Source organism: Pectinophora gossypiella, chromosome 10, assembly GCF_024362695.1.
Source record: "Pectinophora gossypiella chromosome 10, ilPecGoss1.1, whole genome shotgun sequence".
NCBI lineage: Eukaryota > Metazoa > Arthropoda > Insecta > Lepidoptera > Gelechiidae > Pectinophora > Pectinophora gossypiella.
Window position 1 is genome coordinate 9,930,100 of NC_065413.1, and position 14,534 is coordinate 9,944,633.

At 35.3% G+C, this 14,534-nt stretch overlaps 1 protein-coding gene across 13 annotated transcripts in view; it reads left to right on the top strand.

The window, feature by feature from the left end:
* Window positions 1-2,188: 2,188 nt before the first annotated feature.
* The window catches only part of LOC126370097 (homeobox protein abdominal-A homolog), a 255,549-nt gene continuing 243,203 nt past the window's right edge, over window positions 2,189-14,534 (top strand). For 5 of the 13 annotated variants that reach the window (XR_007566802.1, XR_007566798.1, XR_007566804.1 and 2 more), the window contains exon 1: window positions 2,892-3,131. The gene's annotated coding sequence lies outside the window, so the exon portion shown is untranslated. Of the gene's footprint in view, window positions 2,294-2,891; window positions 3,132-8,935; window positions 9,069-13,598; window positions 13,885-14,534 lie in introns of those variants that run through there. The other 8 variants (XR_007566799.1, XR_007566800.1, XR_007566811.1 and 5 more) reach the window with 7 other exon arrangements.

Sequence of the window (14,534 nt, forward strand, 5' to 3'; positions counted from 1 at the left end):
AGCTCGCTGTTATAATATGAAAATGACCTAGTTCGCTAAAATTATTTATTTCTTAAATTTTATAGAGCTTAGTCTCGTAAGTCATGTTTTAGTTAAACAAACCCATTTTCATGACAAGCAATTTATTACCAAGGACGTTTTATAAATTTTCTGACTCAAAATAAAACCAGCCAATTTGTGCATAATGCATATTGCGCATGCTCGTGTGGTATGATTCATTGCATGTTCCATATCGTGCAGTTGCATTCCTTGTTTATGTTGTCAATTAAATAACTAATTTATTTTATAATTTAGCTTCAACTTGTTAAACATTTCACGTCAAATAGGTAAGGTAGGTAACGTACTTACTGCAATTTTAATAAATTTTACATGATAAAAACACATAATAACGGGTTCTTACCGCGCAATCTCATCAGTCATCCCGTGATCATGGCACTTGTAACAGTGTCGAAATATCGGGAGTCTCATATCCCCATTTAAACGCGGTAAGAACCCGTTATTATGTGTTTTAATTATGATAATAACCGCGTAAACTTATAACAATGTATAAATTTTACATGTTAAAATTTAGTTAGTAAATAATACCTAATTGTTAGATTACCCAGGATGTTTGCTTCATACTTAATTATATTTCATTGTTAAGATAGTACATATACGTCAGGATTATTCACAAATCTTGTATTCACTTAAATAAAATAATCCGGAATTTTAATATCTACAAAATAGGTACAAAATCTGAATATCAAAACGCCTGCATATTAACACCTAAAAACTGTGTGTATTTTTCCACTTACTTAAATATAACATAATATTGTAATTTTACATGCTCAATTCTACTTCAGCACTTATAAATAAATAATTAAATCGAAATCTAACAAAAAGTGTACTTTTATGAATGAACTGCCCGCCGCCGTGTCGCCGCCATCGCGCCGATGCAACATAACAGTAAGCAAGTACATAATCTATTAACAAAAAGTTCCCTCCAAAACTTTGCTTATAAACTTCGTAGCGGCGGCGTGCGTTTTGAGTAATAATAAAAATATTTGGCTTATAAAACTGTTCCGTCTCTTTTCGGCGCGCTGTCCTTGTCTGGCGCGCGTTCGACACGTCCGGGAGCCATAACGTCGTTTGATGTTCTGCTCTCCAATGCTGGCTGAGGCGATATAAAGCAAGATCCACGGCTGCGCTGTGGGAGACGCCTATATTTCCTAAACATCTTTCGGCGTTATACTGCCGTACGAAGTGGCCTTGTAATGCGGTGAACGCAGTTTTTTTAAGTGTCAGTGTTTTAGTGTTTTCGAATTGTATATATTTACTTCCAATAAAATTGGTAAAACTTCACTTGTAATATGAGATACCTATCACATTATTAAAATTATCATTACATCCAAAGTTAAACAATAATTTGTATACAGTTTACTTTCTTGTTTGGTTCATTAAAAACAAAATTCCATTAACTGTATGATATAAAATATGTTAAGACCATGAATAGAATAAATTTCATCTTTTTGTGTTCATTTCATTTTATTAGGTAATAAGTGATTGATCGTGTTTATGTGAAATATACGCGTATAGTAAATCTCCATATAAAAGACATCAACGAAAGCTATATTTTCATGTCTTCGTGGTACTTTATTATTTTTTGCCTGATAATTCCTAAAATCAATATACAAGTGTTACACCCCCGATATTTCTAGAAATGCGCTTATTTTTTTTTGTTTATTTTTGGGTTAAAGAAACTTAATAAAAAAATTTGGAAACTATAATATAACGCTTTCCTTGATGTCTTGCACCGAAGATACCAAATAATATACATAATAATTATGTAAAATTAACAATTGAAGACCCTACGCTCTAGTCGAATAGGTAGAATGTGTATTGGGGACACATTTTCTATCTGAATATTTTTAATAATTAATTATCAAATTATATTACCTCCTACATGTACATTAAAAGTAAATTTTGATCGGCTCTTATAATAATATTCTAATAGTGGGTATATTAAAATAACCCAGCATTAACGAAGTGACGCGATTGCTATTACAATTTGTAAAAATAAGTTTCGGTGGTTATCTTGCACGTTTTGGAACATACTAACATAAAAACATACAACATCAACAACGACACAAAACATTAATATTTTTTTAATTATGTACTATTTTGAGTATATTTTGAGTGAGATAATAACTGGCTACACGGACTTAGTGATTAGTGAGATATCGAATATATTGCTGGGACTCATGTGGCGAACTTTTTGCTAAAATCACATCTCGACATCAGTCAAGGACTCAAGGTGAGTGGTACGTGTCTTATTTATTCAATGTAAACACTCAAAAGGGTTATATAAGGGTCCTATTTTGAAGTGATGCGTAGGTACTCTAAGATTATTAAGTTTTTATAAGTTTGGGTTTTGTAACTACCAAAATCTTCTTCTTATCGTGTGGGTTGTGAGGTGGAATACAAACCTCATCAACCCTGGTGTCAGGGTTACTACCAAAATATAAAATGATTCTTAACATGAGAGCGATAACGGTAAAAAAAGTAAGTTACCAATTGTCACTGTTAAAACGATGTAAGATTAAATGTCAATTTGGAATCAGTTTATTAAATATAAGGAGTAAATTGTATCATTCACATATCGTTACATGCATCAGAGGGTTCATAAGGTCTCATCAGAGGAAAGTAGGTTTGAAAACTCCCATTATTATTATGTTATACATCGCGCAAAGAAAAGGAAATAAAAAAAAACAATTATTTTAAATTCTTGCCTCTTTATTAGCCATAATTTTCAAAACTCTGCAACTTCATACAATTACCTGATCGCTCATACAAAGCTACCTCGTATAAAAATATGCAACACGGCGGCGGTACGTTACGGAACGGATACCAATTCTATCAACAACCTATAAACCGCAACCTTTCTTTGTCTCGCTTCTTTATACCATTGGCGCGTGAGTGAGACAGAAATCTACAAGTTTAATGGGTCGTAACGCGAGAAAAAAAAAGCAGTCCGCATTCGCGAGCGTAGATACGCGAGTGATAGTGGCTAGGCGGAAGGATATTCAAGCACTGGTGCATGGTGCAGTGTCTGACGTTGATGGTGCCGGCGACTTGTTGCTAGGTGACCGCACGTGAGTACCTACTTGTTATTCTAAACACGTATCTTAAGGTTTCCTACAAATAATAAGACCTACCTACCATTCATGAGCTAAAAAGAAAAGAAAGTTAAAGTACAACTTTTGTTGAAAATTGAATTTTTTGGATGTTGTAAAATAATGATGGTAACCTAAGTTTTCTTTTAATCATTTCGCGCCAACACGCAAAAGACGCGCGCTTTTTGTATTCATACGTAGGTGTATGAGTCTGTAATCTTATAGTGCTGTACCGAGCAATCACAATCATGATTGAAGGTAATTGACTGGTCCCATTTACTTGTGATTTAATTGGCCGCCAGACAGTCTTTATCGGCGTCAGAGGCGTCGTTCCACCAGCCATGGCTTTGTGACACTGCCATAAAGGCCTCCGCGATAGCATCTAGAAATCGAGCCGGCAACCGGTTTCTGTAACATATAGCATATGTTTGTAAGTTATAGTGTCTAATAGTGCTGGGAAGGTATCGAGAACAACGGGATCGGCCGGGAAAGCGTTAGACTTGAAACTATTAGTTATATTTAAGTACTTACCTACTTTAGTTGAAATGATAACTAAAATTTACTTAGGTTAGGTTAGGTTAGGTTACTTCCTCGGTACTCTCCACTTTTGGCCATAGACCATAATTTTTAATACCTTACAGGTACCTTTTATGTTAGATATACAACAAGCAACAAGTTATTTTATGAGGAAAAAGAAACTTACAGTCTTAATAATCAGCTTCTTGGCACAAGGATTGATCTTCTTTTATCGTGTCGGTTGTGAGGTGGAGTACCAATCTCATCAACTCTGGTGTCAGGGTTACTATTGAGCCGTCAAAGGCCTCTTACATGGCTCATGTAACGACTACTTAATTACTACGTACAAGGGTTGTCATTACTTCGAAAAAAATTGGCTATGTAGATAGGTTAAACAGAAAGAAAATATCAGGTTCATCTTTGTATATCGGGACCTTATAGCAGCACTAACATACCTATGTAAGTATAGTAAATCGTTGAGTAGTAGGTATTATGTCATAATAGTAGTGAGCTGCAATGAATCAAATTGTTTATCTGTGATGGGCGTCATTGACCTTCTTTAAAATGTCTGTTTATGTTTTTATAATATGCTTATTGTATATAATAAACTTGGTTATAACTTGGTTCAATTCTATTCAACTTTAGATTTACCTATGCGGCTTCGATGTTTCTGAAAATATTGGTGACTGATATTTATTATATGCATATCTATGCATGTATGTGTACACACACAATAATCTATAGATTGCATGGATATGGAAATAATAAATAGTTAAGAAATCATTTCACTTCTTATTGTAAGTAGGTGTCAGTTTCTGTACGTGATCTGTTGTTTATAGGCTTTATGTTAATTCTAAGAATCCATCATGTTGAACATAATAAAATACCGTCCTAGCTACGTCTATAAAATACCAAAATCTTGGGGGTTAAACAGGCCGTATTGAAGCAATTCATCTAAAAAATTTTGCCTTTTGACATTTTATCATGCGCAAATGTCAAATTGCAATATTGTTTCTTTAGATGAATTGCTTTAATGTGGGCTTTTTGACCGCCTGTACTTATTAGGGATCTTGGAATTAGTTTCTGTATGTACATACTTATGTATTTTAAAAAAAGAACATCTGTGGCTTTTACCAGTGTCCTTGCCACATTCAGCTGAGTAGGTAAAATTGTTCGAGCTTTCTCCTAATTTGCATGACAACAGACAGGGTTCGAATGCAGTGTTGAAACAGTTACTTACAAGCATTCGATAGGGCTATTGAAAGTTCTGACAAATTTACATAAATATTTGAGTTCAAACTTTGAAAGATATTCAATCCAATATTTTTAAATGCCTTGAACGTTTCGTTTTATGCAAATTATGTTTCTGTTGATACTATTGAAGCTTATCGTCACGTTTTATTCGAATCATTCAATCTTTTATTTTTTAAATATTTTTAGACCCACCTTTTTAACATGTACCTAATACCTACAAAATAAATCGTGAGGAAACCCACATTCCCGAGAAATGCATTTTCGGGGGTATGTGACCTAACCTGTATTGGTCTGGTTTTCCTTTCGCGGGTTGGAAGGTCAGACAGGCAGTTGCTTCTGTAAAAAACCGGACCTGTCAAATCTTCAGATTAGATATTATTAGCGGACCCTATGAAAAACGGGATAATGCTAGGGAGATGATGATGATGACGTACAAAATATAGAAGGATAAATATTTACTTTCATTAAAGACGGCGATACGGTCTATATCACGTTGTCCTTAACAGAAAGCTCGGTGATGTGTGGATTCTTAGTTTATCTTACGATCGATGTAGGTACTTCTGACTACCCAAATTGGGATGTAGTCGTGAACTTATGATGTATATTACTTCAGTGACATAACATCCATAACATTCACACAGTATGCATGACTAAAATCAGGGCGCTCTTGTCTCGCGAAGAATGTGCGTCCTTTGATGCTTTCTCCTATTAGCATAACAACAGACGTCAGGACGAGCTTCCACAGGACTCGATCTAATATGCCAGCTACTTGTACTCGGGTGAATATCAAAATGTGCCAAGTTTGGAGGCGAACTTTCATATTACTTTTTCGTGAAAAATTGGGTTCCGACATGAAAAAGGATAGTTCTAGCTATGAGGAACAAGTTACCACGTAGATATAGAATATCATACTTGAAATTTTGATATTCACCCACTCACTTTATTTGCAATGATTTTATGTAGGTAAGTTATGAAATGAAAATTCAGTAAACAGCAATAAATATATTTCAAATCAAATCAAAATAATTTATTTCTATCAAATGTAGTACATAAAGGTTTTAAGTAAAATTCAGCAAGTTTCACACACTTCACCGTTGTCAGGCATGCAAAAATTTATAATTTCAAGAAGGCACTACATATTGGTAAAACATTACAATATTTAATAAGTTCCACATCAAAATGTATTTAAGTTATCATATAATGGTGCTAATTCCTGTAAATACCATCTAATTTTATTTTAAGTTATATCTGTCATTTTCTTATCCGCCGAAAAGGAAAGGGACGGGTAATCGACAAGCATAAAATTTATGGAACACACGTCAATTTTAAGCACAAAACTAAAACAACCGTCTAAAAATTTTACATTGGCCAATAACCCGACACAGTTAGTAGACAGCATGTCAAACGGATTGCATACCAGTGACGTACCTTTTTGATTCGCTTGGGTTATTCATTCATTTACTCATTCTTCCTAAAATTAAGAGCTGTGAATCATCCGTCCCTTTCCTTTTCGACGGATATGAAACTGACGGATATAACTTAAAATAAAATTAGGCGGTGTCTGCAGGAATCGGGGCCATTATATTACTTATTGCAATATCCGCAGATTGCAAGTGAAAATAAAATTGGTACAACACACACGTTTTACACAGACGCCACACATTGACGTTATCGTACACGCGCATCTGTGTGTGTGACGTCTGATGCTATATGACTGAAGATTAAAGTAAGTCCTAGGGGAGGCGGGGTAAACCTAGCTCAGCCGCTGGCGGGGAGCGGCGAGTTGCCGTTCTATATGTAGTATTATTCCTTATTCTATGCCTCTATGATAGATACTACCGATAGCGGGTAGACGTATCCAACTCATTTGCATAGGCATCCCTATGCCCACAATTCCCGCAACCAAGCATCACTCTCAATTCCCGATAACAATAAAATATAGGAAAGTAGGCCGCTTCTTGTTTTTGGTTGGGCCCAACCATTCTGATGCAAATTAGTCCAAACTTGGGCCGTATTAGCATCCACTGACGACTGACAAAGTGCTATTGTCGATCGATCGTAACACTAGTGGCTGGGCGAACTCGATTTTTAAACCTGTATTTATTTTTATAAGTAAATATTTCGCTTTATAATGTGCCAGTGAATCGCTGAAAAATTAAAAAAAATGACAATTAAGGTTTTTTTTAATGTTGTGCAAATCAAGTGTTGATTCTAGGTACCTATATACCTATATATAGTGAAAAAATGTGCAAAGAGCAAAAGTGATTGTTTGTTAAGTATATTCAGTTACATGCGTGAAAAACGTGACAGTATAAACAGGTAGGTTAGGCTTTTGTTATGATTTTGTTAACAGCCTCCGTAGGCCATAAGTCGAGCGTTGTGCTCACGATCCGGAGGTCCCGGGTTATTAGTTACGAGTTACCTAATAGATTAGTTTGGTTCGGACATTACAGGTTAATCACCTGATTGTCCAAAAGTAAGATGATCCGTGCTTCCGAAGGCACGTTAAGCCGTTGGTCGTAGTTATTACTTATTGATATAAGTACCGATTGTTACATGAGTCACGTCAGAGGCCTTTGGCGGCTCAATAATAACCCTGATATCAGGATTGATGAGGTTGGTAATCAACACGATAATAGAGGGGATTTTTCTTTTATACTAAAGTACTAACGATGCAAGTATTTACTGTACCATTACGCGGTCGATAACACAGGAAGGAGTGGTAGCTATGTAAAAACCTTCCACAATTAATTCATGTTGTTAAGTTTATGCAAAATACGTTTCACAGCCTTCTATATTGCAACTTTAACAAGTAATATTTGACTACAAAGTTGCAAATGATCTGATGATAGCAGTTTAATTGCTTATTCATTACATTTATAAGTATACAGTTGGTCAGGGGCAAAAAATAAATAAATAATGCTACATACCTAACCAATTCTGTTAGGTATACTGTAGGCATTAAAATATGGCCTTAACACCTGTAATGTGTATAGATAATACTTCCCGTTGATGACTAAACATTGACTTCCTTCTTGTCAAAATGCTCCACCACGGAATAGAAAAAAGAGGTTAGAAAGGCCTTTTTTTGACGTGACTTATTGTAGATTTGTCGCAGACGGCATTAACTACTTGGCCAGACAAATGGGGAGCGCTGAAGGCTCTCACCCGGTACAACGTTTAAGACAACAAGCCTGAGGGTGCCCAGTTGGGCGCGAACCTCGGCCCAGGGCGTCGTCTGGTATCGGGGGTTAAAAAGGCCCTAACACGCATTTTGTATGAGAACCGCTATCGCCGGTTCTACCCCACTCTCTTTTACCACTACTCCTGCGAACAGATAACTACCTACAATAGCTCTACTGCTTCTCAAATTTCATAGCCACTTTAACGGCAATGTATATTTTATGTGATAGGCTGCAATTTTATCATTACTTTTCGTAAAATACTTATTGCATACAAAAGTAATTTTTGATATATAACCGATCACACTCCGTGCTTCGGAAGGCACGTTAAGCCGTTGGTCCAGGCTATTAGCCGTAAAATCACCTCCACCAACCCGCAGTGGAGCAGCGTGGTGGAGCATACTCCATACCCCCTCCGGTTGATTGAGGGGAGGCCTGTGCCCAGCAGTGGGACGTATATAGGCAGTTTATGTAACCGATCACACTAAGATTTTTAGTTTTCCTGTGATAAGGAGTGTGTTATAATGGAACAATGGCTTCACAATGATTAGTTTTAGACTTTCCAACGTCACTGTATCGAATAGTGTAAGCGATTCAAGCTCTTCTTATATTTATACATACAAAATATATTCTCAGTTGAAATACAAAACTAAAAAAAACTTGTCCTTCTAAAAGACATTTATATGCGGACGTGCATATACAATGCATTTAATATCAAAAGGAACGTAAATTCTGTCTGTGCAACATTGTATGTGATCCGGATCGCCTACCATTCTTGTCTCCTAAATCGTTGGATAACGCTGCCAGCGTCGACAGACGTAACTTGAAACATTCTACATATTATTATATGCATGCCCGAGTCTGTAGTCATTTGTTTTATTTTATTTTTCATTCGAGTTCTCTTTTCAATTTATTTAAAAAATATAGTGTCTTCTATAAGGCCAGTGTCAAATGCTGTTTCAACGTAAGTAATATTTTTATTTACTTACCCGCTTTGCGTTGTAAATGTCTTTTTTCTTTTTATGTTAGGTAGGCGTGGATTATTTTGCATACAACTTTGTAGAATTGTTCATAAAGTAAAAAAAAAAGTATAATTGTTATTTTTAGCTATTTATTACGAGTCACAATTAATAAAACGTACTTTCTTTATTGGTAATCTAATGTGGATTGGATTTATTTTACTTTAAAGTAGAGTACAAATAATCAAAGATAAGAAACCACAAATAAATAATTGCCAACAAATAAAAAAAAACAACTATGACAAATTCTTTAAATTCTAAGAATTTGTCATCGTTGTTTTTAGATCCAATAGGTATTTTCATCAAACTTGTGACGAGTAACAGAAAAGGTATACCAACAAGCTTTATATTGAAGTAGTCATAAATGAAGTTATATTTCCTAAAACCACGATAGAAAAACGTTTCAAAGGTAACCTTTTTCAATACAATTTAAATCTCGACTTCAAATAATTAATTGTTGTTCATCACGTGAAACAATTGAACAGCGTCCGTGCCCGCTTCCAATTGATTGAATTATGGACATTTATGAATTGTGGTGCACGTTCCATTGGAAGCTTGAGGCTGACTTAATTTTTCTCGGGTTATTAGTGAACCTATATTTAGAATCGTTTTTGTTATAAAAGGACGCCATTCACAATATATTTGTTTTACAGTGTAGTTAGTTATAGAACTAACGAAAGAAGGCTGCGGATAAGTACTTACCTATTAAACGTTTTCTTGGGATAATGAAGGTTATATTATATTGCTCATTCTTTCTTTTTGTTTATTTTGAGAAAGCTCTACAATGGGTTTTTATATAATTTCACTTTTTATTTTCCAACTCTTTTGTTTTCTTGTAAGTTTTACGTTTGTTTTTTCGTTTTGATTTTTGCACTAATTTACTTAAACATAACATAAGCTCATGAGTATATTCCCAATCAGGGTGGATAGTATGCCTCACCGAGTGTTTGAATTAGAACCTACCTACGATACTTTTAATCGTCGAATTGACGTCCCGTCAATCACTTTATTTTGACATTTATTTACATAGCGGAACCCTAATCGCTTTCCGCTTTCACTGGCGTGGATGTCCCAAGTGCAAGCGAGGTAATCAAATTGTAGTGTAGTCAGAGGGAGTCGATACACGGAGTTCATTGACTCCATTCTATAGTAAACGACTATATCATCTATTGGTTAATGAGATGGCCTCTTGATATTTCTCAAGTTAAATCGGAGAGGTCAAGCTTTTAAGGATATTTATATGCACTTGTGGTTTGGGGAGCCATTTTTGTTGAGGTTAAAAACGTTTCTACTTTTTTTAACGCTTCTATGAATTGAATCCGATTGCTCTCCAAATTCTCAGAATGTTTTCTGTAAAACTTTATATTTTCTATTATTTATGCGATAGAGATGATTAGTACCTACTGTGAAACGTGAAAAACTGTCAATAGGTATCTTTTATCTGTACTAAAAACTTTTCCCATCATCTGGGGAGTGACAGGAAGTAAAAAGAGCAGCTCATCGATAATCCGATGCAAATCTAGACGTGGGCACAACTGCAACGCGCATGAGCAGCGTATATCCGATCGTAAAACTGTTACAGCCCCCTCCCGCGCCCCGGACGAGTCCACCCCGCGCCCCGCGCCCGTCTGCAAGCCTCTTTGTTTTTGGTAATACCTCCGCCGAGGGAACTAAAACGGACTAAGTCTTAAGACCCCTTAATGACCCTATTTCAGCGCCAGGAAATTTCCGTCTTTTGTTTTCAGAAGGGTTGCCCGTTTTTCCTGGTGAAATCTTTTTTTAAACATCTTTGTCGACGCTGATTTAAAATAATAAAGATTTTTGGCATCAGCCGAAAATATTGCGTTTATTTTAATTAAAATCCGTGTTTAGGTTAAAGACCGTGAGGGTATTAAGAACATTCAAAATATTTTCTTATATCTACAACGATGCATTTTTAAATTATAACAAAGTCTGAGTTAGACGCTTTAAAGTTGGTTTTTATAATATCTTTTGTGTAGCATGTTGTTGTTATCAAAGATTAGGCAGGTAGGGACCCAAAACACGTCTCAACAAAATGTGTTGCCATATAGAGGGTATACACGTACATAAGTCTGAATACGGAGGATTCCAACCATCCGCCCGTCCGCGAATAGGTAGATTGTGTAGGAGGGTACAATGCTGGACACGGAAATATGTAGAGTATTTCAAATAAACATGACAGATCAGTTATTATTGAAATAAAATATGGGTAACTCAATATACATAATTATAATTACCTAGTGGATCCGATATATCTGTTATATACCTATATTATTTAAGTAAACATAGCACTTATTATTAAAATAAGTAAGGTATTATATATGTATACTGATTAATTATAACGTATAATACCTTACTTATACAGGGTGTTAGTGACATCGTAACGAAAATTTTGAGGGATGATTCAGGTCATGATTTTGAATTTCCGTCGCAAAAGTATGGAACGGAAAATAATTTAAAAAATCACAAAAAAAAAATCATGATTTTCATGATTATACTGTCGGAAAATTCACTTGATATTAACTCAGAATCATGGTCTATAAGTACCTAATTACTAATTGATTTAAGGAAAACTACTTAGATTACAGATATATGCAAGAATTTTATTACTAAAACAAATATTTTGTGCCAATCACATACTTAATAATGAAGCTGTTCAGATACTAGTAAGTACTGGTTAACTTTATCTGAAAGTTGCAGAGCAGCTATCGTTACTCAAAGAATTTCCTCTGTAGTTTTTAGGCACATAAAATAAAGCCTTGGAGTGTACACGACCCGATATAATCAGAATCCAAGCATATGTAGTGCTTGATCCAGCAAGGTTGTTTTGGTCAAAATCGTCATTTTATATTTTACCTTTTTATGAGTCCCTTTTTAAGAATATTCGAGATAAAGGTTAGAATGATACATTTTCCCTGTCCTTCTGTGTACAAACGCCCGCAATGTGATCCGAATATAAACGACGAAGGTTGATTGAGGCAGTTCGATCGGAGAGACGATTTCGATGACGGGAATCATTTATTTTTCTCTTCTAATCCGATTATTGGGCAAAATTCTATGTAAAAACCTTTAATAAAAAAAAAGTGTTAACTAAGTGGCTTGCGTAGGTAGAGATGAAGTTATTTTTTGCTGATTTTTTTAGCTTATCACAGCACAAAACGTTAACAATGTGCTCTGAATATAAATGAATTTGATTGAGCGAGGTCTCGCGCTCGAGAGAGTTTCGTATAACCTTTTTGGACCCGCCATTTTTTTTTTTACAAATAGGCTACATTGTGCGTTGGAATGGAACTATGTAAGTATTTTTCGTCCGCCATTGAGTGAAGAAATGTGATCGGAATACGAACAATGGCGCTGATTCAAGCTGCCTCGATCAATGCGCTGACGTGGAAAAAAATTTTTGCACCTGCCCTTTTTCGCTTCATGAAATTAATGATTATCGGATAATTTATTTGAATAGGTGTTGGTGTAGGTGTTCTTAGGTAAATGTGATGTTGATTTATTATCTACTAAGTACATAAGTATATATATATATATATTGCAAGATTAACAAGAGTACCAGAGCCTAGTGCTTACCGATGAAATTTATGTCAGTTTGTTAAACGAATTTACAAAATTATATTTGTAAGTACTTATATAGGATTTATATGTAGGCATAAATAAGTAAAGAATTTTATTACACATCTTATTAATATATATGTATATTTATTTTTATTCATATTATATCTTATGTTTTACAAACAATATTACTCCACACTAACACTAGACGTGATATTATAATCTATGACCAGAAGTCGTGACAATCTCGAGTCGAGGACAAAGTAACGCATTCCAAGAACGTCACATTGAGAGTATGAACATATCTAGGTACATTGTCATTTAAATTATACGTAGGTAGGTATGTTATGTCGGAATGAGACGTCGTTTTGGAATATGTCTCCAAAATTATTACCATTGTGGTGACTGTAGAAGGACGGAGCAAAGATTAGGTATTACTTTAAAATTACGTAGAGGTGTGACTCCTTTGCTTGATAGTTTTTGCCGACACTAGATAATACTTTTAAAGAGATCTTTGGATTAGTAAAAAAGCAATGATGAATGGTAGGTAAAAACCTACCTATATACAATTTCATTTTAGTTTCTATTCTTCGTAAGCAACTCAATACTTTATTTCATGATTCACCCCATCTCAATTGACTCCATCAACAAGTTCGAAAGTACCTAGGTATGGTACGTTAACCAAACAAAAACATTATCACACCCTCGCCGGTGCCAAGACATCAATACCGACGGCCAATTGTTGGTCATTAGTGAGTAATCCGCTCATATTCAATCAATACCCAAAACTTTGCCCACACTCCCCTCCCCGCCTCGCCCCGCGCCGCGCGACATTTAATGACACCCGTGCACCGCGCGCGACAAACCACTTTGCTCCTTACTCCGACCACCTAACAACGACTGTTCCCTGAACCCGCCCACCGCGTTATATAGCACCGAGGATCTATAAAAGTTACGTCTGTAATCTAACATAAAACTCGGGCCGTTTAGATGCGAACGCGGCCACGAGCGACACATCTCGGATCGCTCCGTACTTTTACCGAAATATGACTGGGTTTTTTGTGTGAAACTTTGTGGTTTTTGGTGCAAAACTCCGCGTTGTCGCCGGACCCGCGTGCCCGCCGCACGCCGCGCCTCCATGTGCTCTGACAACTTGACGTTTCCATGCCGCTCAAAACAACCGTAAGTACCTACACTAATATTTGAATATTCAAACTTCGAACACGAACATTTGCAATTCGATTGTTTTTTTTTTTATTTTTGCAAAAATATCTCTACATTCCGTTCTGGACTGTTGTAAGTAACTTGCTTCTGACAAAAAATAAGCCAGAAGTGATTTGTTGGTATTGCTACGAGTACAGGCATAATCTTCAAGATAATTATCATTTACGAAACTCAGAAGCATTTAAAGTGATTTCTTGCTGAAAATTCGGTTTTAATGTGACCAATTTGTGCTCTACATGCTTACTTAACATTTTCCCTTGCTCTACCTGTACCTATAAGAAATATTTACATAAGTACAACTAAGTAAATTGACTACGATTAAGTACCTATTACGATTTTCGGTAGCATTTATTTTAAAAATATTTTAAATGTATCGCTTTTTTACATCATTCGAATATAAAATACTTAGCTAGATAACGTATCTGAAATAAGTAACTCAAGTTAGCTGTCAATAAAATACGATATATTACTAAGTTAGTTAATTTAAATAATAAATATTCTGATTTTATTTGTTTACATTCATCACTAACTATAAACAAGCGTGTAAAATATTTTTGTGGGTATTTTTCTTAATTTAGGTTATTTACCTATTAACCTTTTTATATGAG